The sequence below is a fragment of the Mesocricetus auratus genome, unplaced genomic scaffold (assembly GCF_017639785.1).
Source record: "Mesocricetus auratus isolate SY011 unplaced genomic scaffold, BCM_Maur_2.0 Super-Scaffold_100009, whole genome shotgun sequence".
In the NCBI taxonomy this organism is placed as follows: Eukaryota; Metazoa; Chordata; class Mammalia; order Rodentia; family Cricetidae; genus Mesocricetus; species Mesocricetus auratus.
This window is the reverse complement of record NW_024429193.1, coordinates 33,788,826-33,806,103: the sequence shown is the minus strand read 5'-3', so window position 1 is coordinate 33,806,103 and position 17,278 is coordinate 33,788,826.

The following is a 17,278-nucleotide window of genomic DNA, read 5'->3' as shown; positions in this document are numbered from 1 at the left end:
GGGAGTGATCCAGAAACCCTGAATGTGGGTGTCAGTGAGGAGGCCTCAGTGTTCTTTGGGACCTTGGGCAACAGATCAGCATTTATCCCTGACATCCAGATGGACTTTGGGAGCCCATTCCACATGGAGGAATGCTGTCTCAGCCTAGACACATGAGGGAGGGCCTAAGCCCTGTCCCAGACTTTGGATATCTCCCATGAAGGGCTTCACCCTCCTTGGAGAGTGTAGTGGGGACTGGTTGGGAGTTGGGGGAAGTTTGAAGGGGTTGGGGGAGAGGTAGAGCGAGCTGGGATTGACATATGAAGCAAACTTGTTTTTAATTTAAATTAAATATAAATTCAAAAGAAAGAAAATTCAATTCAAAAGAAGTCCTCTAAATCTGTACAACATGAAAATAATCAGGTGGGAGAGGCTTAAGTAATGAGAGCTTTGGTGTGATACAGTGGAGAATCCTCTTCAGCCATAGTACCTGGAGAACTGGAGCTGGGTTTTATATGAAAGCCTCCACTCTGAGGACTAGCTCTCATGGTACCAGAACTTGCCATATAAGCTTCCATGAGGGGGAAGCCGCCAGTGGTCCTAAGCAGCTTTATGTATGTTAACTATAATAACCTTAAGGGTATAAGAATTATACATATATCATGGTGGCAACCACAAGTTTTTAATAGGGTTTAAGGCTTACTTAACAAGGAAATGCTGTTTGGTGCTGAAAACCTAGCTGACTACCAAAGTCTAATGAAGTCATGGGTCTTGGAAAAGAATATACAATTGCCATATTTCTAAACCATCAAAATCCCTTACTATATTTTAAGTACTTATCCTTGTATCCACAGATACTTTCAGTTCTCATCCCTTATCAAATAAATTTCTTGCAATTGATGAAGACAATTACAGTAAAATGTAACTGCTCAAAATCCAGACAGCAAGTAACTTATGGTTTCCAGCCCAATGGATACATCTTCATCACAGTTTCTGCTCATAAGGCTCAGGGGTTTGTGCAGAAGAGGGGGGCAGAAAGATGGTAGGTGACAGAACAGGAAGTTTTCTGTGTGGCTGTGTCTCCTAGAAATGTCAGAGAAGATACACCAATTCTCATCAATCTGGCCACCTAAACATGACATGAACAAAGATAACACCAGTGTACATGGTAACATGGAAGAGGGAAATCTCATGGGCCTCCAACCCTAGACAAATAACTACAAATGGCTGAGGACTAATGAGAGGGGAAAAATAATCTTCCCCAGAAAATAGAACACTATTTAGTTATCAAATATCAAATGGTCAGTTCCAGAATCATATACATACAAATACACATATATACATATAAATAATATACATATAAATCATATGCACACAAATATAGGATTAGCAGGTTGTGTCTATATATTTGGGAAATTTAGTAGAGTCATTGTATCTAGTGTAAACATCAGAATAAAGTTGCTGGTTTTTGGAGGTACTTAGACCTTGAAGAAATCATTGCAAAAAGTACTGATTGTTTTCTGTGATTTATAGAGTTGTTTTTTGGCAGGAACTTGATATCCTTCGCAATGGCTTCAGTCACAAGATGCTCTTGGCAAACTAGGAAGTCTTGCATTATTGAGTATTGCAAACAATGCACAGTAAAACCTGAGACTGCAGAGGTGATGTGGTCCTGGGAGAAAAACGTAGATTACAGCAGGGCCTCTGGTAAAAGGAACTTGACTTAGTCTAAAAATAGCTTTTGTGTGACAGTCAATAAATATGCTTTTGAAAAATTGTTCTTAGATAAGTCTCTTGTGGCTAATGCCCCTGTTCCTCCAGGGATTCATTGCATCCTTGATTTATTGGGAGGCCCTGCTGGTCAGAGGTTGTGCTCTACCATGGCCTGGCAGCTCTCTCCTAGTTTGGCAACATGGAGGATTCCTTCCCCACTATGGAGGGCTTACTGTTATCAACCTGACCTTAATTGGAGAATGTCTCTAGGTTTGGATGCCTGACTTATCTCTAGTGTGACCCTTGACACAGTTTGATGTAAATGCTCTTCCCCTGCTGCCCATGCAGCAACTGGGTAACATGCTCTAGCTATTTTGATAAGGTTATGTTGCTACTAATTCAGCTACGTGATAGGAGCATACTACTTAATGAGAGCTAGGTGATTCCTCAGTTACTGTCCCTAATCCTGTATATTCCCTATACTCTGGAATAAAGCTGAGCTGCTTCACTGAAGTTGTATCCCAGAAGGCCATTTTCATCATGCTCATAGGCCAGACAAGGCACCACCTGCTGCTTCTGCACCTTTTGCTCACAAGGACGAGCAAACAGTCACCCATGGGGAATGATGGGTAACACAGAGTGTCTCTCTTCAGTCATCCTGTGTGACTCAGGCTACAGCATCATTCCACTGCTAGCAATAGACATTTCTTGTTTTTTTTTCAATGGATGATGACTACATCGAATACATCTCAAGTCAGCTACGTTTAACTTGTATTTGAAACAAAGCATAAAGAAAGCATCTTTGGAACATCTTTGGTATCATTTGCATTGTTTATATTTTAATGAAATGAGGTAGACAATAAAACAGGAATAAGGTACAACAAGCAAAGTTGTGCTATTTTATATTTCTGTCATTTTTCATATCTGCATGTATATCTTTACTAGTAACTTAAATTAGGAAATTGGTGATTCTTATCCATAGTTCTAATGCTTTAAGAATTGTCAAACATTCACTATTTGCAGATGATATGATAGTTTACATAAATGACCTGAAAAACTCTGCTAGGGAACTGCTAGAGCTGATAAACAAAGTGGCAGGATACAAGGTTAACTCAAAAAATCAGTGGCCCTATTATATATGGATGATGAAGTGGCTGAGAAAGAAATCAGAGAAACATCACACTTTACAATAGCCATAAACTGCATGAAATATCTGGGGATAATGTTAACCAAGGAAGTGAAAGACCTGTATATCAAGAACTTTGAGTCTTTAAAGAAAGAAATCAAAGAGGATACCAGAAAATGGAAAGATCTCCCATGCTCTTGGAGTGGTAGGATCAACATGATAAAAATGACAATCTTGCCAAATGCAATCCCTACCAAAATTCCGGCACAATTCTTCACAGACCTTAAAAGAACAATAATCAACTTGATATGGAAAAACAAAAGGCCCAGGACAGCCAAAACAACCCTATACAATAAAGGAACTTCAGGAGGCATCACCATACCTGACTTCAAGCTCTATTATAGAGCTATAGTCCTGAAAACAGCTTGGTATTGGAACAAAAATAGACCGGTAGACCAATGGAACCGAATTGAAAACCCTGATTTTAACCCACACACCTATGAACACTTGATTTTTGATTAAGAAGCTAAAACTATACAGTGGAAAAAAGAAAGCATCTTCAACAAATGGTGATGGCATAACTGAGTACTGGTATGCAGAAGACTGCAGATAGATCCATGTCTATCACCTTGTACAAAACTTAAGTACAAATGGATTAAAGATCTCAACATAAATCCAACCACACTGAAACTCTTAGAAGAGAAAGTGGGAGATACTCTTCAACGAGTTGGTACAGGAGACAACTTCCTGAACATAATACCAGTGGCACAGACACTGAGATTGACAATTAACAAATGGGACCTCCTGAAACTAAGAAGCTTCTGTAAGGCAAAGGACACAGTCAACAAGACAAAAAGGCAGTCCACAGAATGGGAAAAGATATTCACTAACCCTACATCTGACAGAGGGCTAATCTCCAAAATTTACAAAGAACTCAAGAAGCAAGTCTCCAAAACACCAAAGAATCCAATTAAAAGGTGGGGTACAGAACTAAATAGAGAATTCTCAATAGAGGAGGCTAAAATGGCCAAGAGACACTTAAGAAAGTGCTCAACATCCTTAGCCATCAGGGAAATGCAAATCAAAACAACTCTGAGATACCATCTTACTCCTATCAGAATGGCTAAAATCAAAAACCCCGAAGACAATTTATGCTGGAGAGGATGTGGAGAGAGGGCAACACTCCTCCATTGCTGGTGGGAATGCCAACTTCTACAGCCATGTTGGAAATCAGTATGGAGATTCCTCAGGAAAATGGGAATCAATCTACCACAAGACTCAGCAATTCCACTCCTAGGCATATATCCAAAAGAGGCAAATTCATACAACAAGGACATCTGCTCCACTATGTTCATAGCAGCATTATTTGTAATAGCCAGAACCTGGAAGCAACCTAAATGCCCCTCAACTGAAGAGTGGATAGAGAATATGTGGTACATTTACACAATGGAGTACTATTCTGCTATTCAGCAGAAAAAAAAACAATGGAATCTTGAAATTCACAGGTAAATGGATGGCACTAGAAGAAACCATCCCGAGTGAGATGACCCAGTCACAAAAAGACAAACATGGTATGTACTCACTCATATATGGTTTTAGACATGGATCAGGATAGTGCAAATCTGCACTTCCACTGACAGAGAGTCTGGGAAACAGGAAAGAACCTAAAAGAGTTATGCATGGTACCCCAGAGAAGAGGAATGAGGCAAGATCCTCTGAACAGATGGGGAACAAGGCATGGGGTGGGAGGGAGTGGGAGATGGGAAGAAGAGAGGGGAAGAAGAGTAAGAGAGAATAGGTCATGGGGGAACAGGAAGGTTGAGTGGGGGATAAAATAGGGGGAAGAGGGAATCATAGGTTAGAAGACAGATCTGGTACCAGTGAGACCTCTAGTGATCTAAAGGAATGACACCAACTGGCAAGCTAAGCAATAGTGGAGAGACCACCTTAAATGCCCATTCCTGATAATGAACTTGATGTCTATAACCATCCTGGAGCCTTCATCCAGTGACTGATGGAAGCAGAGGCAAACACCCACAGTGAAACACTGAACTGAATCCAAGGAACCCAGTGACAGAGAAAGAGGAGCTATGAGCAAATTGGCAAAGAATGGGCTGGCAAAACCAGCAGAGACAGCTGATTTGAACATGGGAGAGCTCTTGGACCCCAGACCGACAGCTGGGAGGCCAGCATGGGACTGATCCAGACCCCCTGAATGTGAGTGTCAGTGAGGAGGACTGCGCAAACTATGAGGCCCTGAGCAGTGGATCAGTGTTTATCCCTAGAATATAAACAGATATCGTGTGTCCATAACAAAGAGAGGGATGCTCTCTCAGCCTGGACTCTTAGGGGAGTGCCTGGACCCTACCCTGAGTGAAATGACAGACTCTAGATATCCCCTATGTGGAAGGAATTGGCGATAGGGTAGGAGGCTGGGGGAGATGTTGGGGGGATGAGGGAGGAGGGGAGGGGGAGGGAACTGGAATTGACATGTGAAACAAGCTATTTAAAATTAAAATAATAAAAGAAAAAAAGAAAAAAAGAATTTTGCACAATACTTGATAAAACAATAAAGTAAAATAGCTCACCAAAAATCACATTAGCCTCATTGTATGCAGTTAAATTAATAGTCAGAAATATGGTTATATAAGGATTATATATATTAAAACTCTCTTTAGACACTTTGTTAAAAAACAGAAATGTTTATATACCTCAAGCCTTAAATTAGTTTTTTTGATGTAAATAATTAAACAAGAAAGAATTTTAGCAATAAGTAATATAAATGTTTTCATTAGTTTTGGAGAACTACCAAAATTTTCATTCAGGCAATTAATAACCTCAGATCTATTGCATGGAGGGAATATCATATGCACAAACAAATGAATATGATTAATAGTTATCCTAGTGTCTTAGCTATGGTTTCTATTGCTGTTAAAAGACATCATGACCTTGGCAATTCTCATAAAGGAAAACATTTAATTGGACTGGCTTACAATTTCAGAGGTTTAGTCCATTATCATATGATGTGACTTGGAGGCAAGCAGGAAGACATGGTGCTGGAGAAGGAGCTGGGTTTCTTGCTCTTCAGGCAGCAGAAGGAAACTGGGTGCAACACCAGACCTGTCTTGAGTATATATGAGACCTCAGTGCCCACCTCTATAGTGACACACTCCCTCCAACAAGGCCACCACTACTCTAACAAGGCATTATACCTCCTAATGTGCCACTCCCTATGGAGCAAGCAATCAAACACATGAGTCTATTCCTATTCAAGCCACCACACCTAGTTTAGATCATTATTGCAGGGATGAAACACTACAACCAAAATAACTCAGTAAGGAAAGGATTTATTTGGCTTACTTTACCACATCACCTTTTACCACTGAAGTGAATGAGGACAGGAACTCAAACAGGGCAGGAACCTGGAGGCAGGAACTGATGGAAAGGCAATAGAGAGTAGAGATACTTACTGGGTAGTCTGCTCTGAATTTCTTAGTCTACTTTCCTGTAGAACCCAAGGTCCTGGGCCCTCCCCCATCAATCACTATTTAGGGTTAGGGGCAGGCATTTTGTTAGTTGAAATTCCCTTCCTTGAGAGATGACTTCTGATTCTATCAAGCTGACATAAAACTCTCCAGAACAATGGTAAAGTGGTCTTTTTTATGTGCAATCTTAAAGTCTCTAGTTCCTTCTAGTGGCTGCTACAAACATATAATGAATAATCTCAGCATATTGCATAAAAGAACCTACAACCAATGCAACAGTGCTTCATCCAGGCAATTCTTTCTGAAAAAAAAATAAAAACAAAAAACAAGAAAACAACAGTGTGTTTTATGGCTCAAAACAGGCAAGCAAGGAGACAGAAATTACATTTGGATTTTATCCTGTATCTTTGTCTTTTCCCTATTTTCTAGGGTCATATCTTACAGTCCTTTCAAGACTGAGAGTCACTACTCTAGCGGCAGAACCAGTTCAAAACCAGCAGAGTATGCATGTACTATACACATCTATGGGCAATTGGTGTAAACGTCTCATGGACAGTCACGTGTCTCTTGAACAAATGCTCATGTGGTTTTCACTTAGTCCACCAGCATGCATCCTTGGGAGTGTGTCTCTTTCTTAACTGCCTTTACCTTACACTCTGAGCATCCTTACTTTTTCTCCTAAGTCTCCACTTTCTACTAGGCAGCTGTTCTCTTAACTCAATGGTTGATCCTGCTTGTTTGTTAGACTATCCTAGCAGTTGTCAAGATATATACAGCTTTCCTGCCTCATTGATATTTTTCTCTAATTAATAAAATGGCCCTTTACCATCTGAGGTTATTTTAAAATTGTTTGCTTCATGAAAGGAAGAACTAATGAAAAGGACACCAGATCACAGCAATACTTCTATTATCCCTGTGTATGCTGATCAGTCAGCTATCACCTCAGGGACTGACTGTGTGCAGTCACTTGAAAACCTTATACTTTACCTCCACAGAAAGCACTATCACATGTGCACCTAGAGAACATTATATTTGTCATTAGTTTTAAGTTTTCTGCAATAAATTGATCAGAAGAGGAAAATGAAGGAATTGATTCAGTTTGACCTCAAAATGGTGAGAGCCCATCTTTGTTGGTCTGAAAGGTTAGCGTCCCCAAGTCCAGCTGTTCTATATTAAAGATTTCAGGAGAACATGGCTTGCAGGTTCTGAAAACAAAGCTTGCAGTCTACCACATGGGAGGGTGAGAGCATAGCTTCTCCTGCCCCAGAATGCTCTCAAAACTTCAGGGTGAGAAATAAGTCATATTGCTGTTTAGAGACATCTGAGCTCCAGGGTGCATGATGGGGGTTAGATGTTTTCTGAACTTCTAGGAGCAGAAGGTTTCTTGAAACATTGGAGTTGCCAAACATTTGTTTACACTGTGTGAAGATGTGTCACTGTGATTGGTTTAATAAAAAGAAGAATGGGTAATAGTTATGTAAGAAAGAATAGACTGGACTTCTGGGCAGAGAGAGGTGCTTGGGATGAATCTGGGAACATGAGAGATGCCAGCAAGGTACTGAAGAAGTAGGACATATGGTACAGAGGAGAGGTAACTGAGTCACATGGCAGATTATAGATCAATAGGAAGTGGTTAATTTCACTTAAAAGAGCTAGTTGGGAAAAGCCTAAGCTAAGGTCAAGCTTAGTAAGTCTCCATGTCATTACTTGTGAGTTGGTGGCCCAAAATGAAAATCCAACTACACATTGGGCCTGTTTGATAGTCTTGACTTGTGGGAGGTGGAACAGGTGGAATCCTTTATTCCAGACCCTTTAATATAAAGGAGAGTAGGCTTCTTTTACTGTCTGAATCCTTCCTAATTACAGAGACTTAAGTGTTAGGAAATTATGGGTTCTGGAATAACTCTTAGAGAAACAGTTTGTACTTCATCCTGTGTGGTGGATTGATTGATAGCAGAGGATTAATCCAGGAGGAACTTCTGTAAAAAGTTTAAAAGATAGACTAAAAATGTAAATATGAGAAATAAGAGGAAGGTAGTGTGCTACATAGGTTTTATGTCAACCTAACATAAACTAAAGTCATCTGAGAAGAGGAAACTCAATTCAGAAAATGTCCCCGAAAGATAGGGCCACAAGCAAGCCTATAGGACATCTCTGGTGACTGATAAGGGATGGCCCAGCCTACTGTGGGTGGTGCCATCCCTGGGCTGTGTGGTCCTGGGTTCTTTAAGAAAGCATAGGAAGCAGGCGATAGGAACAAGTCAGTAATCAGCACTCCTCCATGGCCTCTGCATCAGCTCCTGCCTCCAGATTCCATGTTCTGGCCCTGTTTGAATTCCTGCCCTGACTTCCTCCAGTGATGGACTATGATATTGAAGTTTAAGCCAAATAAACCCTTTCCTCCCCAAGTGGCTTTTTCGTCATGGCGTTTCATCACAGCAATGAAAACCCTAAGACAGGGAGTGAATGACGGAAGGATCCAGGAGAGGAGGGAAGAGGAGCCTGTGGTTTGTTGCTAAAGTTCTTGAACCTCAAACAAAGTCTTTCAGTTCAGTATTGCACCAGTTTGCTGGGTATAGAAGTAGATGCTTTTGTAATTTGCTCCTTGTAAATTGTATCCATGTCTCTGTAAGCTAGAGAATTAGAATCATACGAAATTAACTTGGAAGGTGATGTATTCTTAACCTTTCTCCATGGTGTAACGGAAAGATGAATGCAAAGTCAAGAGTTCCTACAGTACTGTGGGGGAAACACAAAAACAGACTAGTTCGGAGAAAAAAAGTCTTAAGAGGGGAACAGGGAAGAACTTGTTATTTCCCTTAGAGGAAAAAGGACCTGGAAATATCAGGAAAAAACAGCAGGCATTAAAATTCAGCAGAGCCTGTACCTCCAGCCTTCTCCCAAGCAGACTGCAGCGACAGGTCACTGACAGCCGCTTGCCTACAGCTTGGTGATATATCCTTTCAGTCCCTGTGGGGATTTGGGCTTTACCAATATTTGGTCCTGGGATGCTACAAGGCTCAGTGTTAGCTCTTTTGTTAGTAGGCTGTGTACCTCTGGACACATTGCCTGGGAAAACTCTTAAATATTCTGTAGAATTCAGTAGAACATATCATGTAGAAACTACCTAATTAAAACAAGACAAAACACTAAAAATAAGAAACTAAAATAAGGCTTAGTGTTGCCTCATTAGGCTAATATTGAAAGGGGTCTTGTGAGTCTCAGAGGTTTCAGTGGGACTGGAAAGTTTTATTAATGCAGCCATTTTGGTTTGCGCCATGAAATTATATGATGAAGTCACACAATTTTCACTCTATTTATGATGTCATTAGCCAAGATGATTGCAAATTACATTGTTGTGTGTTTAATCAGGGTGGTCCCAGCTCTATAATAAAGTGAGCACATTCCCCTTCAGGAATCCCAGCATCTTGCAGATTAAATCTGGACCTTTATCCTTGGTTGATGGTTCAGAGACTTCTCTTATCCCCTCTTTCTATGAATGGCTGCCTACACTCAACAAATCCGACTTCCAGTACCTCTGTTCTCTCTATGAATGAGCACCCTGTTAGCTGCTTTTACTATAAACAATGTGATATCATGAGATAAATAGTAACTTATGCTTGAAAGAATTTGTGTGGGGGTTGGAGAGTGTTTCTTTAGTTTCTTCTCATTTACAAATGTTATCATGTACTCTACTGCAACCATGGCCTTCAGTAATGTAGAACATTTATAACATTGTTTTTTGGACACAATCTTCTAGGTCCTAGTATAATACAATTCATAATTCACATTTTTAAAAAGTTCACACAATACAAACAAACTCTTCAGATTTTTCAACACAAAAAATAATTATGTATATAGCTCCTACCTCAAAGGGAATAAATTTTGTTTTGTTTTGTTTTCTGTAGCCAAATGTGAGTAACCCTGACCTGGATACCCTTATTTAGATTACTTGGAATACCATGTTCCAAAGTGGCAGCAATTTTATGTTTCTATGGTAACAGAATAAAGGAAGTCATAAATAAAGGTCCTTTTAGTTGCATTGGTAGGTACATAAGGCAGGTAGCTTAAGGCAAGATGAGAAGAAGTCTGCAGAAGGCCTTAGATGCACTTTTACCCCTTTGAAAATCTAGGGTTCTCTTAAGTTTTTATTTTGTTTTTTAATCTGTTGTAAGGAATTTAAGTTGAACACAGGGCAGAGGAGGAAGCAAGCATGGCTTTGCAGTGTGCTAATTAACAATAGTCCAAGATAAATTATAGTCTGTGGACCTGCAACATTCCCACCTCTCCAGTCACTGAAGTTTAAATGAGTCCTTTGCAAACAGGGTCTTTCTCCAAGAGTTCCCACACCTGTAATGTGTGGTTTTGTGTATCTACAACTATTGTATCAAAGAGCATACCTACAACTTTATCTAAAACTCCAGTGCTTCCTCTATGTCTGTATTCAAAAAGTGCCTGCAACCTTCACTCTCTTTTTATCCATAATTTTACTTTCCTTTAATGCCATATAAATGGACTGGTATACTATGCTGCCATGACAATCACTTATTTTATTAAAAAACATCAAGATTCTTTTTTCAAAGTAAAATTCTAGTTTATTGCTAGACACCGTTTCACACATGCACCAAGTAGGCCAAAAATAAAATAAAGCAAAATAAAAATCAAAAGCAACTTCATAGACAAAAAAACAAACAACCAACTAAACTAACAAACAAAAACAAGAAAAAAACCTTTGGTCTCTTAAGCCAGCTCACACAAACCAACTATTTAAAACAGATCCAGGTACGTACACAAAAACGTTGCTAGAATTCTTGGAGTAAATTTTTTGCAAGTTTTTCTTTTTCTTTGAGGCTTTGAGATTACAATGAACATGGTGTCACCACAAGAAAAGTCAGAACTAGGGCAGAGAGCACTCCAAAAGCTGGTTAGGTCACCAAGCAATATGTACAAAAATATAAAATGCAAATAAACAGATTTTCCTTTTTAAAATACTTTTAAGTAGAATGCAGTGCCTTGAAGGATTCTTGTTTTGTTTTCTTCCTACGCTGGTACCAGCTCACCCCTGCTTTTGGTGGGGTGGTGGAAAGCACACACCACCTGCGGATAGTGCTGCCCTCTACTGCTCTACTCAGAGAGAGCATGATTAAATTACAAGATGGACGCTAAGGTCTTATTGTTAACTTTTCATTCTTTGCTGTCTAGTCTTTCTTGGTGATCCTCTTGGTGACAACACTACCATTTTCATTATCTTCCTGCCCGGCCGTAGCTGCTTCTGTTTCCTCTTCCTTCTCTATCTACTTGTCGGCCTCCTGTTACCCTTTTTCCTCATTAGTATTCCTATTGGCAGATGCGTCTTTACCAATTTCTGTCCCCTCTATGATTTCCTTCTTTTTCTTCAAGTCGTTGGTGGTGATCTTGGAGCTTGTGTCCATGGCTGTGTAGGACATGATGGAGCACGGAGGTGATCCCACGCAGCAGATGATAAAGAAGTGAGTTCAAGGAGTTTGATAAGAAAGCTGCCAGTTGGGGCATTAGAGAAGGCGTTGGTGAACGCAGGTGCAGTGAGTGGTGAGCCCAACCCAGGAACAAGGCAAAGATGGCATTTTGGAGCATACAGTCACATTCAAGATTCTTATGTCATTTAGATTAGCTCTGTTCTGTGTTTGTAACACAATTTATGCATTCACTGATTAAAGACTAAGTTTACATAATCAGTTGTTAATAATTATAAACAAAACTTAAATATCATGTGTGATTCAGTATAGGCTTAAGTTTTAGAATCTGTTCTGATACCTTAATATCTGACAGCTTCATTCCTGAAAATTCTGAGTATAAAAAGATTAAGTACAGCTTCACAGGAAACTTCCCAATTGTGAACTCAAGTATGCTTTTCCATTTCTATCTATAGTAATGAATAACCAACCGTGTGGATTCTACTTGCAGCCACACTATGAAATAACAAACCATTCTCCTTTGATTGAAAAATTCTAACAGTTTTGTAGTGACATTTCTGTTTTTATTGTTCAACTTCTAGTTTGCTTACTGTGACACTTAGTCTTTTGTTATGAGGTTAACTGACATTTGCAACATTTTCTTTAGTGATGTGTCTTACTAGTTTCTTTACAGTGTTCCCCTAGAGCAGCAAATGACTTCAAATAAATCTAAGTTATCGTGCTATTCGTGTGCAATCAAGCTTCATATAGATAAACTCATCAAAATGTCAGTGGTCACAAAGATTTACTCCTACACATTTATATTCAAAACAAATTCATTTTAATTTTAAAAATTAACTATATACACGTATTTATTCAGATTTTTTATTTTGTTTGTGTTTCTTTCTTTGCTTATTCTTGGAGGTAGGCATGCCACAGTGTTTGTAGGTCAGAAGACTATTATAGGAGTCAGTTCTCTCTTCGAGCATGCAAGCCCAAGTTATTATACTCAGATCATCGGGTTTTTATCCACTAATTCACCTCAATGCCTCTTTTAACTTTTATAAGTACACACACACACACACACACACACACACACACACACACATTGTGTGTGTGTGTTTTGCCTGCATGTAGGTCTATGAAACACAGGTTTTTATACAGTGACTTCCCAGGCCAGAAGCGGGCATCAGATTCCCTTGAACTGGGGATCCAGTCACCATGTGAGTGCTGGGCTATGAACCATCTGGAAGAACAACCAGTGCTATTAACCATTGAGTCATTTCTCCAGCCGCCCTCACTTTCATGTTAACATTGTACAAGGTGTAAGATATATGCCATTTCTTCTTTACATGTTAAAGTTTAAACAATTCAAAATCAATCCTTTCTTCATTGAGTTACCTTTGCTCATTTATGAAAATTAGCTCAGATATCACTTCCGATTATCCCATTTTGAGTTATATCTCCAAGTTGAATAATAAACATGTCACTCTTTAGTTCTCATATTTCCTATATTTGCTGAAATGCTTTTTGTTTCTTAATGCTGCCCTCCTAGGGTTAAATATGTGATCCTTCATGGTATCCTCCTCAACACAGAAGAAACCATATGAGAATTCTGCAATTGTAGCACTCACAGAGCGGAGGTAGGAGGACTGTAAATCTGAGATCAGCCTGGATTATTTAATGAGATGCAGTGAAAAAATGGTGAAAAAGCCTTATCATAATTATTTTGTGAATGATTGTACCTGATAACAGACCACTAAAATACCAGCAGATCCTGATTCATGGTGGCTTGCTTAGCACTGTGGTTCATATGTGCATGATAAAGCACTGTTTACTTGGAGGTTAAGTATGTGCCTTCTTGGTATTTGATATACTTCAGAAAAGAAACGGTTCTAAGTGTAGGGCAGGAGAGAGAGGGTCAAGAAGGTCTTAATTTATTTAGTGGTCTATGGTTATATCCATAATTTTAGGAAAATTAAGCAAGCCAGTAACAATGCACTAGTAAATAAATTAGCTTTGCAGAAAACACAAAGTGCCTCTTTATTATTTTAGAAAAGTTTGAGTTAATTTAGAGTAAGAGCTATCAAGGGCTAAGTCATCTTCCTTTGCATTATTTTCAAAATCATAGATTTGTTTGTAACATAAGGGAGAAAACAAATTCCTCTCAGCCTGTGATTTTTATTTTTAAGTATTTCCAGCATGCTTTCTCAGGTTCCTTTTTTCTCACTTAATTAGCACACCCTGTGAGAGTATCCAATTCTGGTGTTAATTCTCTGACTTTGTAATAACTGGTGACACATTTCAGACAGTAACATCAAATTGGTGTCAACCAAGGGAGCAGATCTAAGAAATGGATCTTTGATCCTGGGCAGCTGTGGTTGATCATTGAACCTATTTCAAGGTCTGTGGGATAGAAAACCTGCCAGCAAAAATAACACTCATGATTGCCACCGAGTAACATTTCCAGATTGACAAGTCCTGCAGAAGGTGACATGCTTAAGGACACAGAAACCATTTTTGTTTGTTTTTGGAGGGGAATGAATGGAGCAGTTTTCTATGCCCTTGCCAATATATTGCAGACTTTATTATTTAATACAAATGTATTTATTCTCCTTTGTATGAGGAATGCTTTAACACATTGAAAAGTAATTACCATCTATAGCTTGAATCTACCGGGACAAGCAGACTGAATTAGTTACAATGAAATTATTAATTAAGTTTAGAACCTCCTTTGAAACAGTATTCTAACCTGGCTTCTGTATTTAATCTAAAACTTCAGTGTACTATCTATCTTAACCAGAGACATCCATGTTACACAATGCCGGAGTCACAAAATTCCACTAAGAACAAAGTGTGTTCTATGTAAAGATATCTTCAATGAATGTTCAATAATTGAACTCCTGTTACACAAATGAACACAAGTATCCATTGCAGTTGTTTCATTAGTAAGAAAGTAGCAATTTCACTACATACAATTATTATACTTGAGATAACTCATGACTTTAAAACATATACATTCTTTTTCATTCTCGGGGTATTTGCATGTTTTCTCTATATTGTAGTCTTAGAAGTGTTGAGAACTGTTCAATTAATTGTATTATGAGCTTATTTTGGTTTATGGAGACTCAGAATAAAATAGGATTGGACTTTTAGAACTGAAACAATGTGAATAAAGTAAAAAAAGTACGGTGTGTTTATATATTCTTTGTATGTGGAGGTACTTATGCAAGCCAGAGGTTAACATTGAGTATTTTCGTCTATGATTATCTACATTCTATTTTGAGACAGCCTCTCTCTAAATCCTGAACCTAACTGCTTTGGCTAAATTGTCAACTGTGGGTGCACAGAATGTGCCTGTCTGCACCTTGCAGTGCTTGGGTTGCAGGCACATACTGCCATGCTGGACTTTTATGTGGGCAGTGGGCATTTAAATTCAGGTTCTAATGTTTGATATTGCATGGCACCAATTGTCAACTCAATGAAAGATAGAGAACCTGTCTTATAGCATATAGAGTACATCCAGATAAACATTTGATAAAAATATTTGGATGAATGAATAAATCACAGTATCTTTGCAGTACTAGAGGAGTGTGGGCAGTATAGTAGCAGTGGCTCATCTATATTCATGTATATGTATGGATACATATATTTTTTCTTAATAAGTCTAAAAATGTAATAGGTAATGAAAAAATTGCTAAATAATAATGTTTAAAAAGGTTATAGCACCCTGCTGATGTTTCTAAATGTTTCAAAGCATACAGTATTCTGAACCCCACACCTCTCTTTCTGTGAGCGTGGGGGATGTATGTTGTTGTGTTCATTAAATATGCACCAATATGACATAATAGCATGATAACAAAAATGACCAAATATCAGAGATAATTTATTATAAGTGATAAGTTTATACTGAAAAATCATCTTTTTTTCTTGTTAAACTAGAATGTATAAAGATATATATTTAGTCTATGTGGTGCATGCTTTGGTTTAAAATATTTTAGAAATATATTGAGTTTTTTCACTGAAAGAAGTCAGGCAAAATAGAAAGCAAATAGAATGATTCCATGTATGTGAAGAGCCTAGAACAGACAAATATAGATGTTCTAAGCCTGGATTAGAGTTACTTGGGTCTAATGGGAGGGGAAGTGGAGAGTGATTACTGTTAAATTTGTGGATTTTAGAAGAACTGACAAAAACACTTCAAATGAAGTAATGGTGATGGCTGCATATCTTGAATATGCTAAGACCAACGAAATTTACCATTTTAGAGAGAATTTTATGATATAGGAATTATATATCAAGTGATAATACACATTATATTTTTAAAAGATCAAAGTCCCTTGTTAAAGTGTCTAGGAAAATCTTTTTTGTTTGTTTTCTAAGTGAGTCTACAAAGTACAGTGATATGTCAACTTTAGAATAGCATCTTTCATTACATTTTATGATATTCATTATATTGTCATAAAATCATTAGAGATGATTGTAATAATGGCAAATAAGCATTATACATTGTTAACCTTATAATCTTAGTCTTTATAAAATTGTCATTTTGCTCATAACCTACATTGCAAGAATCCCTTCCCTGTCCCCCGTGCCTCTGAAACCTCCTGACTTCAAATAGCACCAAATACTGGCATCTTTTCATAACCATTCTCTTATATAATGTCCTTTTCAGCTAGTAAGTGCTTAAGTGTTTTTGGCCTGAGTCAATAGCCGGTCTGGTTCCCCAATTTTCTACTGGGATTCTTTGTTTCAGGTTTCAATAGGCCTCAATTTTGACTTATTTTAAATGTTTCACTTATATCTCCTTCAAAGAAATGTTATAGATAAAATTTATACATACATACATTATACATACATACATACACACACATGCTAATGCTTTGTAGCTGGTAATGTTAAATCTCTCCCATCTATAGAATATGCAGAGATCCTTCTGTATGGGGTAACTGCAGGTGCTTTTCTTCTTCATTATCTGTCTATCTATTTGCTAGATAGAAGTATATGCAGTGATGACACCTACGTTTTAGAGCACTATGTCTGAGAGTCTTGCCAAGGAACATTAAGTGTATGGTTAATCCCTTCATAATCTAACAACAAAATCCATGTTGTGTCATGACTTCATGGATTTTTAGAATCCCAGATTATATCTATTTATATATTCAATTCTTCAAGACTCATCAATAATCAATTTTATAAACTTAGATGTCCTGGAATATTTTATGAGTAGGTATTTTCCTAAATGAGTTTCATAAAACATATGCCACAGTAGTTATATGATTGAAAACCAGTTCTAATGTATAATCCATTGAGCTAAAGAATGGAAGAGCTGAAAATAATAAGCCTACAACTAAATGTGCTAAGATAGCTTAATACAAAATATCAATCTGGATCTGATAAGATGGCTCAGAAGACAAAGACACTTGCTGTTAAGCATGAAGAATACAGTTTAGTGTTTCAGAACCACACATAGTAGAAAGAACTCATTCATGAAAGTTGTCCTCTGATCTACACACATGCTGTAACACGTGCACACGTGTATG